This window comes from Mirounga angustirostris, unplaced genomic scaffold (assembly GCF_029215605.1).
Source record: "Mirounga angustirostris isolate CCGP_5_RB_7025 unplaced genomic scaffold, mMirAng1.0.hap1 SCAF_17, whole genome shotgun sequence".
NCBI lineage: Eukaryota > Metazoa > Chordata > Mammalia > Carnivora > Phocidae > Mirounga > Mirounga angustirostris.
The window spans coordinates 1,591,988-1,606,430 of NW_026991725.1; the positions used below are offsets into that span (position 1 = coordinate 1,591,988).

Here is a 14,443-nt window from a genome sequence, read left to right on the forward strand (position 1 = left end):
TCAACCAAAATGCCCTTAAAAAAAGGAAGTTCTTTCTATCTGAAATAAATGCTTTAGAAAACTATCCCAGATGCAAAAAGGGATGGTTTGCCATGATAGTTACTATCAAATTGGATCGAGTTAATTACAAAAGAGTCATGAAATTAGGCAGCCCCTTAGAAAACATCATGGTCAGTCTCCTACCTAATTAAGTAATCTCCTGTGTCCTCATAGCCTCTGCTTCAGGTACTTCCCAGAGTTTAATATATCATGAGATAGCCACTATTAAAAAGTTCTTTCCCAAACTGAACATAGTCTACCTTTTTATGGTTTCCACTTACTGGTTTTAGAGAGATTCTCTTAGAATTGCAGAGTCTGTGTTTTTAATACCTGACACATTTCAGTATATGTGAAATTCTCTTTAAGTTTTCTCTAGGCTAAATATTCACCAGCAAAATCAAATGGATTCTTTTTTTTTTTTTTAAAGATTTTATTCATTTATTTGAGAGAGAGAATGAGAGACGGAGAGCATGAGAGGGAGGAGCGTCAGAGGGAGAAGCAGACTCCCTGCCGAGCAGAGAGCCTGATGCGGGACTCGATCCCGGGACTCCAGGATCATGACCTGAGCCGAAGGCAGTCGCTTAACCAACTGAGCCACCCAGGCGCCCCAGATTCTTTTTTTTTTAAGGTTATTTTTTATAAGTAATCTCTACACCCAAAGTGGGGCTCGAACTCATGACCCCGAGATCAAGAACCACATGCTCCACTGACTGAGCCAGCCAGATGCCCCAAAATCAAATAGATTCTTGACCAGCACTATCACATAGAACTTTCTGTGGTAAGGGAAATGATCTGTTTCTACACTATCCTATATGGTAACCACTAGACACATGTGACTCTTGAGTACTTGAAATTTGACTAGTGCAGCTGAGAAACAGAAATTTTTTAAGATTTTTAAAGATTTATTTAGAAATCTTAATTTTAATTAAATTGAAATATCCACATGTGGCTATTGGCTACTCTATGAGACACTCCAATTCTCAATTATTCTCCTGACTAGATTCCTCTATACCACTGGTTCTCAAATTGTAGTACTAGGACTAGGAGCGAGAGATTCACCTGAGAACATGTTAGGTATGTAATGTTTTAGGCCCTACTCCAGACCCATGAATCAGAAACTCTGAGGGTGGAGCCCAGTAGTCACTTTTAACAAGCTCTTCTGGTGATTCCAGCTCACTAACACTTGAAAGCCAATTCTAGTTTTTCAAGGTTGTTCCTATTGAAAGCAGTGCTTGGGAATAGTCTGACGTGCATGGATTTCACCTGAAGACCATTTTAGTGGCTTAAAAAAACTTTGAATACTATTACCTAGATAGCACATTGACTGGTATGTTGTAAAATAAATAAAACATGGTTATGAAGAAAATTTTTTAAATAAAGTACCAGCTGCAATTCAAAAGAAAAAGAGTTAATGAGAACTTTCCCCCCAATCTCGTGCACAGTCTTATAAGTGCTGAAATTAGAACCTGGAGCTTCTCATTCTCAGCCTGGTATGCTTTCCATCTATCAGGCTGTTTCATGAAATAGGCCCCACCCTTGGTTTGGTTTTGGTCCCACAGAAGAGAAAAATCTGGTTCCTCTCAGCATGTATTTCACTCTTCTCCCCTTTGGGGGGCGTTCCTGCCTGCTCTTGTACCACTTCCCCTTCACTAGGGTGCCTCTGTAGTCACAACTGATGCCTTGGGTTTAACAGACTTCACCTATATAGTTCTCTTCTTTTAATATGATTTTTTATCCTCTTACGCTTAAAACCTAGAAGAGGAGCTGGCGTGTTCTGTTGCTGGCCTTGAGCCAGATGTCATAACTTCAGGCAGTGCCACGCTACATATCTCCAGCAGTTTGAAACGGAGAACGGAGTTAGAGATAAGATCAGCAGCTTTAGGTGATGGCATTGTTTCAAATAAACCATGCATGACCCAAAGCTTCCACTTCAAATGGGGAATGAAATTGCTTCATCCTTTGACAGCTTGCTCCATGAAAGAAATTTATCTTCACTTAATTGCTTTAGATCCCAAGAGACTACATACAGTAATTTCTAGGAGATAATTGTATCAAATTTTTAAAATACGCGACTGTGAACGTGAATATGCAACTGCAGTGGAGGACCAAAGGTCCTGGTGAACTTGCTGGTGGGTTTCTGTTCTCATTCTTGGAGTTCCCTGGGGTCCTAGACCACCAACTCTGAATCTGCTGATTGAGATGCAGGACCCTTAGTATAACCCTGTGCTGCTAGGGTTAAACGGTCTTGCCTACTACTCCTTTAGCTGGGTAGCATTTTGCTCAGACTCCTCCCAAAGCTGGGAGGGGTCGGGCTGGCTGGCTGACTTCCGGCTACATGTCTTCATCTAGTCCGGCTGGGCACAGTCTGTCTACACTGTGGGCCAGAGCCACTGGGGGTTCCGGTCAGTGGCAGCTGAAAAACAGCAAACTTGTTGATTTTAAAACATGACTATTTAGATGTTAGGGATAAACTTCCTGTAGATGGGGACAGGCTCCTTAATCTAGGCATGTTTCAATTTCCAGGCCTCCTTTCCCTGGCCTTTATGTTTGAGAGTCTAAAGGTTCCACTGTATCATTTTCATTAATCCCAACTACTACCTGCCTTTACTCCATATTTTTTTCTCTCATTTATGAAATTCCAGGGCTTTTTTCCCTCCCCAGCCCCTACTAAATACCTGTATTTTCATGTTGTGGTGTAACAACTCCTAGAAAGATCGGGGGCATTTTTCTGAGTGTGGACACAGTTATTCTGAGAGCATCTCTCACCCCTTTCTGCCTGCATCTGCCTTTTTAAGATTACACACTGAACTTTAAATTGTGAGCTCCTTGAAACTGCTCTTTCATAGACGTCCCCAAGTGGCTAGTCTGGTGCTGCAGAAGAGCCAGTGGGGCATAGCTGGATGACATGGTTTACAGGCACTGCTGCCCTAAAGACAAGGGAGAGCTGACTTAGAGGTCTGGGGGACTTTTGGATTCTATACTAAGATCAGTCAATATCTGAGTCAACATAGGAGGGGGAGGGGCTGCCAAAAATCAAGGTGGTCCAACTCAAGCAAGAATCTACAGAGCCAGAGATTTCCATTTCCCATTGAGTTCTGTCCTGGCCTGTCCCACCAAGCTTTCTCACAGGGGTCATCCTCCAGGTGTCCTTTGTCCCTCCTTCTCACTTAGTCAGGGTCAGCCATACTCCTCAGATCAGAGCATAGTGTTGCCTTTTAAACTCTTCCCCAAGAAACCTGACAGCTATAATGAGTAAGCCAATTTGCATTTGAAAAAGGTCAGAGTGGTGTGCCTGCAAGGGAAATCTGCAGCAAGTACTGTCACATCATTTCTTGGATTCACATCAAGGAGTTTCTGAAGGAATTACACTTTTGCTCACATCTAAAACATGAGCACCTGAGTAGCAGCCTGGAGGGGTCATCAGGGTCAGGGTATTTGTTCTAGTATGTGTTTTTGAAGCTAGAAAGACATTTGTCTGTATTATCACCACCTCTGGGGCCCTCTTCTGGAGCTTCTTTTCTGTCTTCCCTGTCAGGCTAATAGTAGACACTTAAGAGAATTTTCCCAGTCCTGAACTGAAATATGTCGATCTTAGAAATGCCTAGAGTTGTCCAGGCAGATGGAGCAGGCCAGTAAATTGTTGAGTTTTACTTCTTGAGACTGAGTTAGCATTGTTGAGCGGTATCAGTCCTTCATGAGAAGTTAAATTACCTGCAGTATCATTTTAACCAACTTCCCATCCCCCATCATGAAGATACTAATTCCTCAACTTGACAGATTGCTTTTTTTTTTTAGATTTTATTTATTTATTTGAGAGAGAGAGAGAGAGCACAAGCGGGGTGGGGGGCAGAGGGAGAGGGAGAAGCAGGCTCCCCACCAAGCAGAGTGCCCAACGACATGTTGCTCAGTCCCAGGATCCTGGGATCATGACGTGAGCAGAAGGCAGATAACCGACTGAGCCATCCAGGCACCCGGACAGATTTCTTATTTTGACAGCTTTATTTACTATACCAAGCCTTCCGTGGTTAGTAACATTGCTTCAGGCCATTTCTTTTAGTTTAATCTTCTCCTAGGAGCAGAACTTGCCTGTTTCTCGACCTGTTTTATTTAATTAGAACATACTAGTCTTATATTGAATATATAAGGGCTTATCAAGAAGGATAATTGAACTTCTGATGTCTTTTTTTTTTTTTTTTAAAGATTTTACTCATTTGAGAGAGAGAAAGCACAAGTAGGGGGAGTGGGAGAAGGAGAAGCAGACTTCCCGCTGAGCAGGGAGCCCGATGTGGGGCTTGATCCCAGACTCTGGGATCATGACCTGAGCCAAAGGCAGACGCTTAACCAGCTGAGCCACCCAGGCGCCCAAACTTCTGATGTCTTTAGACCAAAAAGCAAAAAAAGAGTCTGTCCTTTTCAGGGAAGTAATCATCTTTTGTGCATTTTTTGGTGGATTCACTGAATCCAGTCATTCTGGTGTGTTCAGTAAAGCTTTACCTGAAGGATGTTTGTCTCAGAACTGTGTGTGTGTGTGTGTGTGTTTTGAACAAATCTGCTTATTCCTCTGAAAAGAAGGCAATAATTACTCAAATCCCAAATAGGGAAATATGGGGACTCTCTAAGGATGTAAGGCAATCAGGAATAGGCTAAGAGAAAGCATTTTTGCACAGGTATTATGAAGAAATGAGATCAAATAGGAATGAGGAAATGACAATTTCCTCCTCTTTCCTAGAGCTCATTCTATAGGCTGCACTGTCCAGAAGCAGTAGCCAGTAGCCATGTGAGTCTATTTAAATTTAAGTTATTTAAAATTAAGTAAAATTCAAAAGTCAATTCTTCAGTCACATTAGCCACATTTCAAGTGGTTAATAGCGACATGGGAGTAATGGCTACCATATTGTCAAGAGTAGGTAGAAAAAATTTTTATCATTGCTAGAAGTTTTGTTAGCTCTGCTTTGCGGTAAAGTCCAGAAGTATGACTTGATTATTAAGATTAGGGACTGGGGCGCCTGGGTGGCTCAGTCGTTAAGCGTCTGCCTTCGGCTTAGGTCATGATCCAGGGTCCTGGGATCGAGCCCCGCATTGGGCTCCTTGCTCAGTGGGGAGCCTGCTTCTCCCTCTCCCACTCCACCTGCTTGTGTTCCCTCTCTCGCTGTGTCTCTCTGTCAAAAAATAAAAATTAAAAAAAAAAAAGATTAGGGGTAATCACAGGAAGAATATAGAAAGGGAGACATTGGGATTTGAAGGGCAAAATTCATCTAATTAACAATGAATCAGGATCAGAGATAGTGGACTCCAAAGAATGGGACATAATGAGATTCCTATCAAGATAATTTAGTCATGTATTTTACAGGATTCAGGATACAGGGTATTTATTATCTCTCCTGAGTGATCAGCTTTCGTGATCTTCTGTAAGAACCTCTCATAGTACAGTGTCTATTCCTAGACTTTTTCTAATCCTTTTCTAAATCTGTATCTTTGTGTTTCTCATTGATCATTATCACACCTGCATTTCCTTTCTGAGTGTCTCTTGTTTCCATTGATAACAGTTACATCATCGTTTTAAATCTTTTTTTTTTTTTTTTTAAGATTTTATTTATTTGGGAGAGAGAGAGAGCATGAGAGTGGGGAGGGTCAAAGGGAGAAGCAGACTTCCTGCTGAGCAGGGAGCCCTATGCGGGACTTGATCCTGGGACACCAGGATCATGACCTGAGCCAAAGGCAGTGGCTTAACCAACTGAGCCACCCAGGCACCCACATCATCATTTTATATAGTGCTGTTATGATGTGTTATTTCACTTGATTCCCACAACTCTCTGAGATATTTTTCACACTTAAAAAGACTATTTTATCTGCAGTTGTATAATAATAATAGGTCAGAACCCAGATATATCATTAAGTTTGAGTGAATGTGAACCCCATCTACAAAGTCCTACACACACAAAGCTTTATTCTCTCACATCACAGTCCAGAAATGGACAGTCCAACGCTAGTGTGAGGGCTCCACCAAGTGAGGCCTCTTCTGGCTCACTACTCCAGTATCACAGGATGTGGCCCCATCCTGGGTTGGCTGCACAGCATAATGGAGGAGGAGGACAGAAAGGATCCCCCTCACACTTTTAAAAAGATTTCTTTGAGGTTTTACATAAAACTTCTGCTGACGTGTCAGTTGCATGGCTGCCTTAGCTGCAGAGAAGGTTGGAAATATAGTAGTCACTTAGTCAGACAAAAATGTACCCAGCTAAAAATCAAAGTTCTTTTACTGAAGAGGAGGAAACTGGGTACTGGGAAGTAACTGGCAGTCTCTGCCCCAACAGGCATTTTGAGTTTTGGTCTACTGCTTTCCCACTGTTTTGTGTTGTCTCTGTTTCATTGGCTAATGATTTAGTCATCCAAGTCTCCAGGGCAAGCAGTTTTTTTCAAAGAATTAAGCATGAATGTCCCTCTCTTCCAGATGAGTAATTAAAATAAAAGCTACCATTTATGGGGGTGCCTGGGTGGCTCAGTCGTTAAGCGTCTACCTTCGGCTCAGGTCATGATCGCAGTGTCCTGGGATTGAGCCCCACATCGGGCTCCCTGCTCGGTGGGAAGCCTGCTTCTCCCTCTCCCACTCCCCCTGCTTGTGTTCCCTCTCTCACTGTGTCTCTCTCTGTCAAATAAATAAAATCTTTTAAAAAAAAAAGCTACCATTTATTGAGGGCTTGCTGTGTCTTAGGTATTATTCTAAGAGCTTTACATGTATGAAAACATTTAATCCTCACAGTCCTATTCAGTAGGTACCATTATTAGCCTCCGTTTTATATTTAAGAAACTGAGGTATAGAACCATTAATTGACTTGCCCAAGGTTACACAGGTAGTAAATGCAGTCAGAATTCAGGCCCAAGAAGCCTAATCCCAGAGCCCATTTGAACCACTGTTACTCTACAGGGCCTCTTAAGAAAGTGCCATAATTACCTAAAGGTGGGTGGTAGCCTTCACCACAGCCCCGGGGGGAAGAGCCTTTCCAGATACCCACTACAGGCATGCCGTTCTCCTCCTCAGGATTAGTCAGGAACTGTGTTAAAAGCAATAAAAGAGGGCTCCACCAAGTGAGCCTGGGGCGCCTGGGTGGCTCAGTTGTTGGGTGGCTGCCTTCGGCTCGGGTCGTGATCCCAGGGTCCTGGGATCGAGTCCCACATCGGGCTCCCTGCTCTGCGGGGAGCCTGCTTCTCCCTCTCCCACTCCGCTGCTTGTGTTCCTGCTCTTGCTATCTCTCTCTCTCAAATAAATAAATAAAATCTTTAAAAAAAAAAAAAAGCAATACATTTGATGTGTCTTCTTGTTTTTCCATTCCCTGTTCTCTTTCTTCTTCTGTTTTTTTCCTAAACCTGAACCTGGAAAAAGGGATTAAGTGACATGCTTTATTTAGGTTTTTAGAAAGTTCATATCCCTGACTCATGTTGGAACTTGAATGAGATGGTTGTGCTGGGTAATTAATTAGGTGTCTGTAGAGAATCCAGAGGCTTGAAGTTTCTATATCTTGTTAATAGAAATTTTGTTTCCAAATACAATTTTGTATTTTCTCTTCATTCCCACTCTCCCTGCCTCAGTGTTCTAGTTGTAGCTGTGGCCGGTCTCTTCCACATGGACGCCTCCCGGAGATTGGTACTTGAACTTATAGCAGTATGTAACCTGGGCTTTTCTGCAAGAGTTAAACATTTCCCCTTAATTTATGCTGATAGGCTTGACTCCTAATGTTCATTTAACATTAGATATTTATTGAGCACTTACTGTTTGCCAGGCACTATTCATGTACGAGGAATTCTGTGGTAAATGATACAGATACTCTCTCTTACCTTATGGACATTACGCTCTAGTTAAAGGGAGACAAAGAGTAACCAAGTAAAGAAATAAGCTAAATAGGGGCACCTGGGTGGCTCAGTTGGTTGAACGTCTGGCTCTTGGTTTCTGCTGGGTCATGATCCGCAGGGTCGTGAGATCAAGCCCCGAGTCTGGCTCCATGCTCAGCAGGGAGTCTGCTTGGGATTCTCTCTCCCTCTTCCTCTGCCCCTTCCCCTGCTTGCTCACTCTCTCAAATAAATAAATATTTTTAAAACCCAGAAATAAGCTAAATAAATTCAGCTTATGTTAAATACCAAGAAGGAAATAAAATGGCGCAATGTGATAAAAGACTGACTGTGGAAGTGCATAGAATCTATCACATAACCTGTTCTAGCACCTACAACTTGGAGCTATAGTTTTATTAGCACCCTTAAAGTAGAAGAACTGACGGTGAATGGTGGTCGTAAGCAGAGGCTGACCTCCACCCTTATGCAACATAGAACTATCTTGGCAAGTGATCCTGGTCTCTGCTCAGTTGTTTGAGGGTTTTTTGTTTTTTAAGAAATCGTTACATAAAGAAAAATAGAATAGTTAACAAACACCTGGGTACATTCCACTCTTTTTTTTTTTCAAAGATTTTATTTATTTATTTGACAGAGACACAGCAAGAGAGGGAACACAAGCAGGGGGAGCGGGAGAGGGAGAAGCAGGCTTCCCGTGGAGCAGGGAGCCTGATGTGGGGCTCAATCCCAGGACCCTGCGATCATGACCTGAGCCAAAGGCAGACACTTAATGACTGAGCCACCCAGGTGCCCCAATTCTACTCATTTTTAAAAGAAAGAATACAGGGGCGCCTGGGTGGCTCAGTTGGTTGAGCATCCGACTCTTGATTTCGGCTCAGGTCATGATCTCGGAGTCATGAGATTGAGCCCAGCATGGAGTCTGCTTGTCCCTCTCCCTCTGCTCTTCCTCCTCTCTCTCAAGTGAATGAATAAGTAAAATCTTTTGAAAATAAAAATAGGGCACCTGGGTGGCTTAGTCATTAAGCGTCTGCCTTCGGCTCAGGTCATGGTCCCAGGGTCCTGGGATCAAGCCCCACATCGGGCTCCCTGCTCTGAAGGAAGCCTGCTTCTCCCTCTCCCACCCCCCTGCCATGTTCCCCCTCTCACTGTGTCTCTCTCTGTGTCAAATAAATAAATAAAATCTTTAAAAAATTTAAAAAATGAAAAGAATAAAAGAAATAATGCATTATAGATATGGTTGAAACTCTTTCTGTATCCCTCTTGGATCGCATTTCTCTTTCTCCTTCCCTAAAAGTAACCAGTATCCTGAATTCATTATATTTGTGTATCTTTGTAATATATATATATCTTAAATACAATATAGTATTATTTTTGCATGTTTAGACTTTATACGCATGACATACTGTGATTGTCATCTCCTTTGCTTTTCTTACTCAATATTACAGCTTCTAGATTTATCCAGGATGTGTGTAGTTGTGCTTCTTTAATTTTAATTGATGTATAGTAGTCCATTATATGAATATACCACAATTTATTGATCTGTCTTACAGATGCATAATTTTTATTTTTGCCAAATCGATGGGTTTTAAATCCTATCTTGTTTTATTTTTCATTTTTCTTATTAGTAAAGGGGTTAAACATTTCTTCATTTATTAATTAGACATTGGAATTTCCTCTTTGAATTCCATGTTCATATTCTCTGCCCATTTTTCTCTCCTTATTTCTTCTGATTGCTTCTTATTTATTTGCAGGTTTGATATGAATCCTTTGTCAGCTACGTGTATTGCAAATCTTCCAATCTATAGTTTATCTTTTAAATTCATTTATAATGTTTTCATTTGTATAGAAATTCTTTTTCTGACAGATTTATCAGTTAGTTCCTTTATGCTTTATATCTTATTTAAGAAATTCTTCCTAGATGTGCATATAATATTGGCCTGTGTTGAAACTGGGTGGTGGTAATCAGATTTACTTGTACTAGTCTCTACTTTTTTGTATGTTTGAAATATTCCAAAATTTAAAAATTTAAAATAAGTCCACTGGAATACATTTCATAGCAAATGTGCTTTAAGTTTTATTGTATAGAACAATCAATTGCCCTAATAATAGGCCAAGGCTTGTAATTTGGTGGGGTAAAGAGTTACTTTCATCTCTATATAAGATCTGTCATTTGGTCTTTTTTTAAAAAACCACTTTGTTGTTAGGTTAAACTGTCAACAAGAGGAATTACAATTCTATCTGGGCGGGGGTGGGGTGGGGGCGGGGAAGAGAGCCTTATCTACCCTGAGGTCACAAGGAATATATACCTAGATTTTCTTCTTCTTAAAGTTTTATTTTACTTTATACATTTATATCTTTGATCTGTCTGGAATTTATTTTTGTAAATCAGGTTTCCCTATATGTGGGTCAGTTTCATGGTTCTTTGTTCTGTTTCATTAATCCATTGGGCCAGTCATTACCACCATTATGGTTTATAAGTCTTTAAAACTAGGAGGGCAAGTCTCCACCTTTTTCTTGTTTTATAGAAATATCTTGACTCGGGCGCCTGGGTGGCTCAGTTGGTTAAGCGACTGCCTTCGGCTCAGGTCATGATCCTGGAGTCCCAGGATCGAGTCCCGCATCGGGCTCCCTGCTCAGCAGGGAGTCTGCTTCTCCCTCTGACCCTCCTCCCTCTCATGCTCTCTGTCTCTCATTCTCTCTCTCTCAAATAAATATAAATAAAATCTTTAAAAAAAAAAAAAAAGAAATATCTTGAATCTTCTAGTCCTTCTTCCAGATGAGATCAACTTTTCAAATTCCAGCAGAACCTCTGTAGGGATTTTGTTTGTAATTGTATTGCATTCAAAGATTAATTTGGGGAAAATTGCCATATTTACAATATTAAATCTTTCTATCCATGAACATGATATACTATTAATTTAATTCAGGTCTTCTTTTATACCCTTTCAGGATATTTTATAATTTTTTCCATAAAAACACTTACACCTGTGGGGCACCTGGGTGGCTCAGTCAGTGGAGCATCCGACTCTTGATTTTGGCTCAGGTCATGATCTCAGAGTCATGGGATCAAGCCCCACGTCCGGCTCTGCGCTGAGCACAAAGTCTGCTTGAGATTCTCAAAAAAAAAAAAAAAAAAAGTCTGCTTGAGATTCTCGTTCTCCCTCTACCCCTCCCCCCACATGCTCATGTACTCTCTGAAATAAATTTTTTTTAAAAATAGTTGCACAGCTTTTGTTACATTTTCCAGTTGACTATTAATGGTATAAATATGAGTGCTATTTTTTCTTTTGAGCTTCTACCAACTCTACTATTATTTGTTCTGGAAATAGTTGCCATAATAAGAGAAATCTTTACTTTGTTTCTGACCTGAATAGCAATGCTTCTAAGCTTCTAAAGCTGCTATATTGCCATTGAGTCTTTTTTTTTTTAAGATTTTATTTATTTATTTGAGAGAGAGAGACAGAGAGAGCACAAGCAGGGGGAGGGGCTGAGGGAGAGGGAGAAACAGGCTTCCCACCGAGCAGGGAGCCCAATGCGGGGCTCAATCCCAGGACCCTGGGATCATGACCTGAGCTGAAGGCAGATGCTTAGCCAACTGAACCACCCAGGCACCCGCCATAGATTCTGATAAATATCTTTTATCAGGTTAAGGATATGCCCTTCTATTCCTGGTCTACTGAAGTTATTTTTAATCATAAATGAATGAGGGTTAAATTTTATTAAATATTTTTTCTTCATCTGGTGATAATCATGTGATCTTCCTTTTTTGACCATTAATGGGGAGGGGGGCGCCTGGCTGATTCGGTCAGTTGAGTGTTTGACTCTTGATTTTGGCTCAGGTCATGATCTCAGGGGGTTGTGGGATCAAGCCCCACATCAGGCTCCATGCTCAACACAGAGTCTGTTTGTCCCTCTCTCTCTGCTCCTCCCCCTGCCACTTGCACTTTCTCTCTCTCTCAAATTAAAAAAAAAAAAAAAACACTTTAAAAAATAGGGATATACATTAATAAATTTCTAATGTAGAACTATCATTTCCTTCCTAAAATAGCTCAGTACTTAAACTTATTCTCCCATCCACAAAAAGAATATATTCTTGACCGTACTTTTTTCATGGGAGATACGTTATTTTTCATTTATTTTCTTAGTGTTTTTATTATGCCTGCCTGCCATTTATTCTTTCATTATTTGAGCGACAGCTACGTGTTTATACCATTCATTGTGCTAAGGGAATGAATACAAGAGAGGAAACCTGAAACAAATATGAGTATGCGGCTCTAAAAGGAAAACCTTACCTTAGTGAGGATTTATGGGAAATCAGTTTTAAAAGTATTAAAAAATACTTTATACTTAAAAAATGTTTTGTTTTGTTTTGTTTTGTTTTTCCCCTATGTGGAAATAATGCAAACATTTATTTTCTATATCAGACAAGAACACAGCTAAGTAATCCAATTCTACTGCAGCATTATAAAAATCATCCCTTCACCACCGTGTAAGATTTAAATGCATCTGCACAAGGGTGCACACTATATAAAAGGAGTAAGGTTGCTGCTGCCCTGCCAAGCACTTCCGGTCCCTACCCAGGTCCTACTGCAATACTGGTGGTCCCAATGGTTTTATCCAAATAAATTGTGTTTAAAAAATAAAGCATTTAAGAAGACAAGTCAAAATGCCTCAGAAACCATATCTCCAACTCAAACTTCATCTATTTAAATGTTATATTTGCCTCCCACTAATAAACCTTTATTTCACTCAAACTGAGCAATAAATCTTCCACACTGAAATATCTTCCTTGCCTAATTAATCCAAAGGAAAAAAACTGAAATGATTAGTAAAGAAAAATGTAGGGACTAACACACCCTTTTAATATGTTTTTAAATATTTTTAAGGTTTAAAAGTGTTTAAAGTTTGTAATTCCTAGTAGGAAAACATTATCTGAATGACTACCCTAATGGCAAGCCACTATAGAATGTTTCAGTTGCATATGGGGCAGAGGGGTAGGGATTCTCTTCACAGCACCCCAGCTTTCTTCATGAGAAAGTCAGAGGTACACTGGTTTGTATTATTGCGACATCCATTAGGTGATCGTTGCTTTTCCTTCAGCAAGGGCTTTATTTGTCAGAAGGGCATTATTATGTTTGACCTCCAAATTTGGATGACAATTTACTGATGAGATTCATAACCTTTGGATTGCTCTGATATTTTGACATATTCGCTGGGTTCTGGGCCACATCCTGGAAGGCCACCATAACTTCTGGATCCTGCATGGCTGCGAGAACCTCTGGATCACTAAGAATTTCATTGAGCCCAGGCATTCCTGCCATTCCAGGCATCCCCCCTGCCATTCCAGGCATTCCTCCAGGAAAATTACCAGGCATTCCCCCAGGAAAGCCACCTGGGAAAGAGCCATACTGAGCTCCTGATTGTTGTCTGGTTTCTTCCTCCCTCTGGGCTCTCTCATGTTCTTCCCGAGCCTTCTTAACCCTTTCTATTCTTTCTTTGATCTCTCGCTCGTCACGTTTTCACTCATACTTTCTCCGATGTTCAGCAATTTTCTGGGCCCTCGGTTGAACTTGTTTCAGCATTGCGCTAGCATCTTCATCGTAATCCAGTTTACAAGCAAGGGCAAGATCATGTGCTGCTTCTTCCCAATGGCCCAGAAGTCTGTGTGCTTTCCCTCGCCACTTATAAGGCTGAGCTGAATCAGGATTTATTTCAATAGCTCTGTCACAGTCTCGAATGGCAGCATTTGGCTTCTGTAATTTGATGAAGACACTGGCTCTCTTGGCATACAGAATGGCCAAGCGAGGATTCAGTTTGATGGCATCTGTGAACAAGTCAATGGCTTTCTGTAGTTCACCATCATTTAGGGCATCAATGGCAGCCACTTTTTTATCATTTGCCTGATCCATCATTTCCTCGGTTATCTCTACATTTTCATCTCCCATTTCTTGAGGGGCATCAGTATCTGGTTCAATCACACCTTCATTGTCAATTTCTAGATCACTTTCCTCACTTGATGGTTCGTCTGTCTTTATGTTTTCCTCCGCCTTTTCTTTTTTTTTAAAAGATTTTATTTATTTATTTGAGAGAGAGAATGAGATAGAGCATGAGAGGGGGAAGGGTCAGAGGGAGAAGCAGACTCCCCGCTGAGCAGGGAGCCCGATGCGGGACTCGATTCCGGGACTCCAGGATCATGACCCGAGCCGAAGGCAGTCGCTTAACCAACTGAGCCACCCAGGCGCCCCCCCCTCCGCCTTCTTACTATCTGTTTTTTCTTCCTTGATATTGTCTTCTGATTTAGTTTTATGAGTGGCAGGTGGTATTTTACCCCCCATGCTCTCCACCCACTCCCGCAGGAAGCACATTTCCTCGGTGTGCAGAACGCTCGGATCCTGCTTACACATTTTCACGAAGGCCCGAAGCTCGCTCACTTTGCGGGGGTCCATGGTTCAGAGGCGGTGAAAGGCGGCAGGCGCGGCTGAGGTTGCGGCCCGATTCCAAGCCCGGGTACTAGCTCAGCGTGATCGTAAAAAATGTTTTTATATAAAAATAAAATGTTGGG

At 41.3% G+C, this 14,443-nt stretch overlaps 1 protein-coding gene and 1 pseudogene across 11 annotated transcripts in view; one reads left to right on the forward strand and one right to left on the reverse strand.

Moving 5' to 3' along the window:
• The window catches only part of SMG6 (SMG6 nonsense mediated mRNA decay factor), a 232,660-nt gene that overhangs the window by 145,706 nt on the left and 72,511 nt on the right, over positions 1-14,443 (forward strand). The gene's annotated exons all lie outside the window — the stretch shown is intronic.
• On the reverse strand, positions 12,259-14,403 carry LOC123842859 (hsc70-interacting protein-like; annotated as a pseudogene). Its single transcript, XR_010408614.1, has 2 exons — positions 14,136-14,403; positions 12,259-13,928 (listed from the first exon to the last, which is right to left on the reverse strand). The product of XR_010408614.1 is annotated as a hsc70-interacting protein-like (transcript).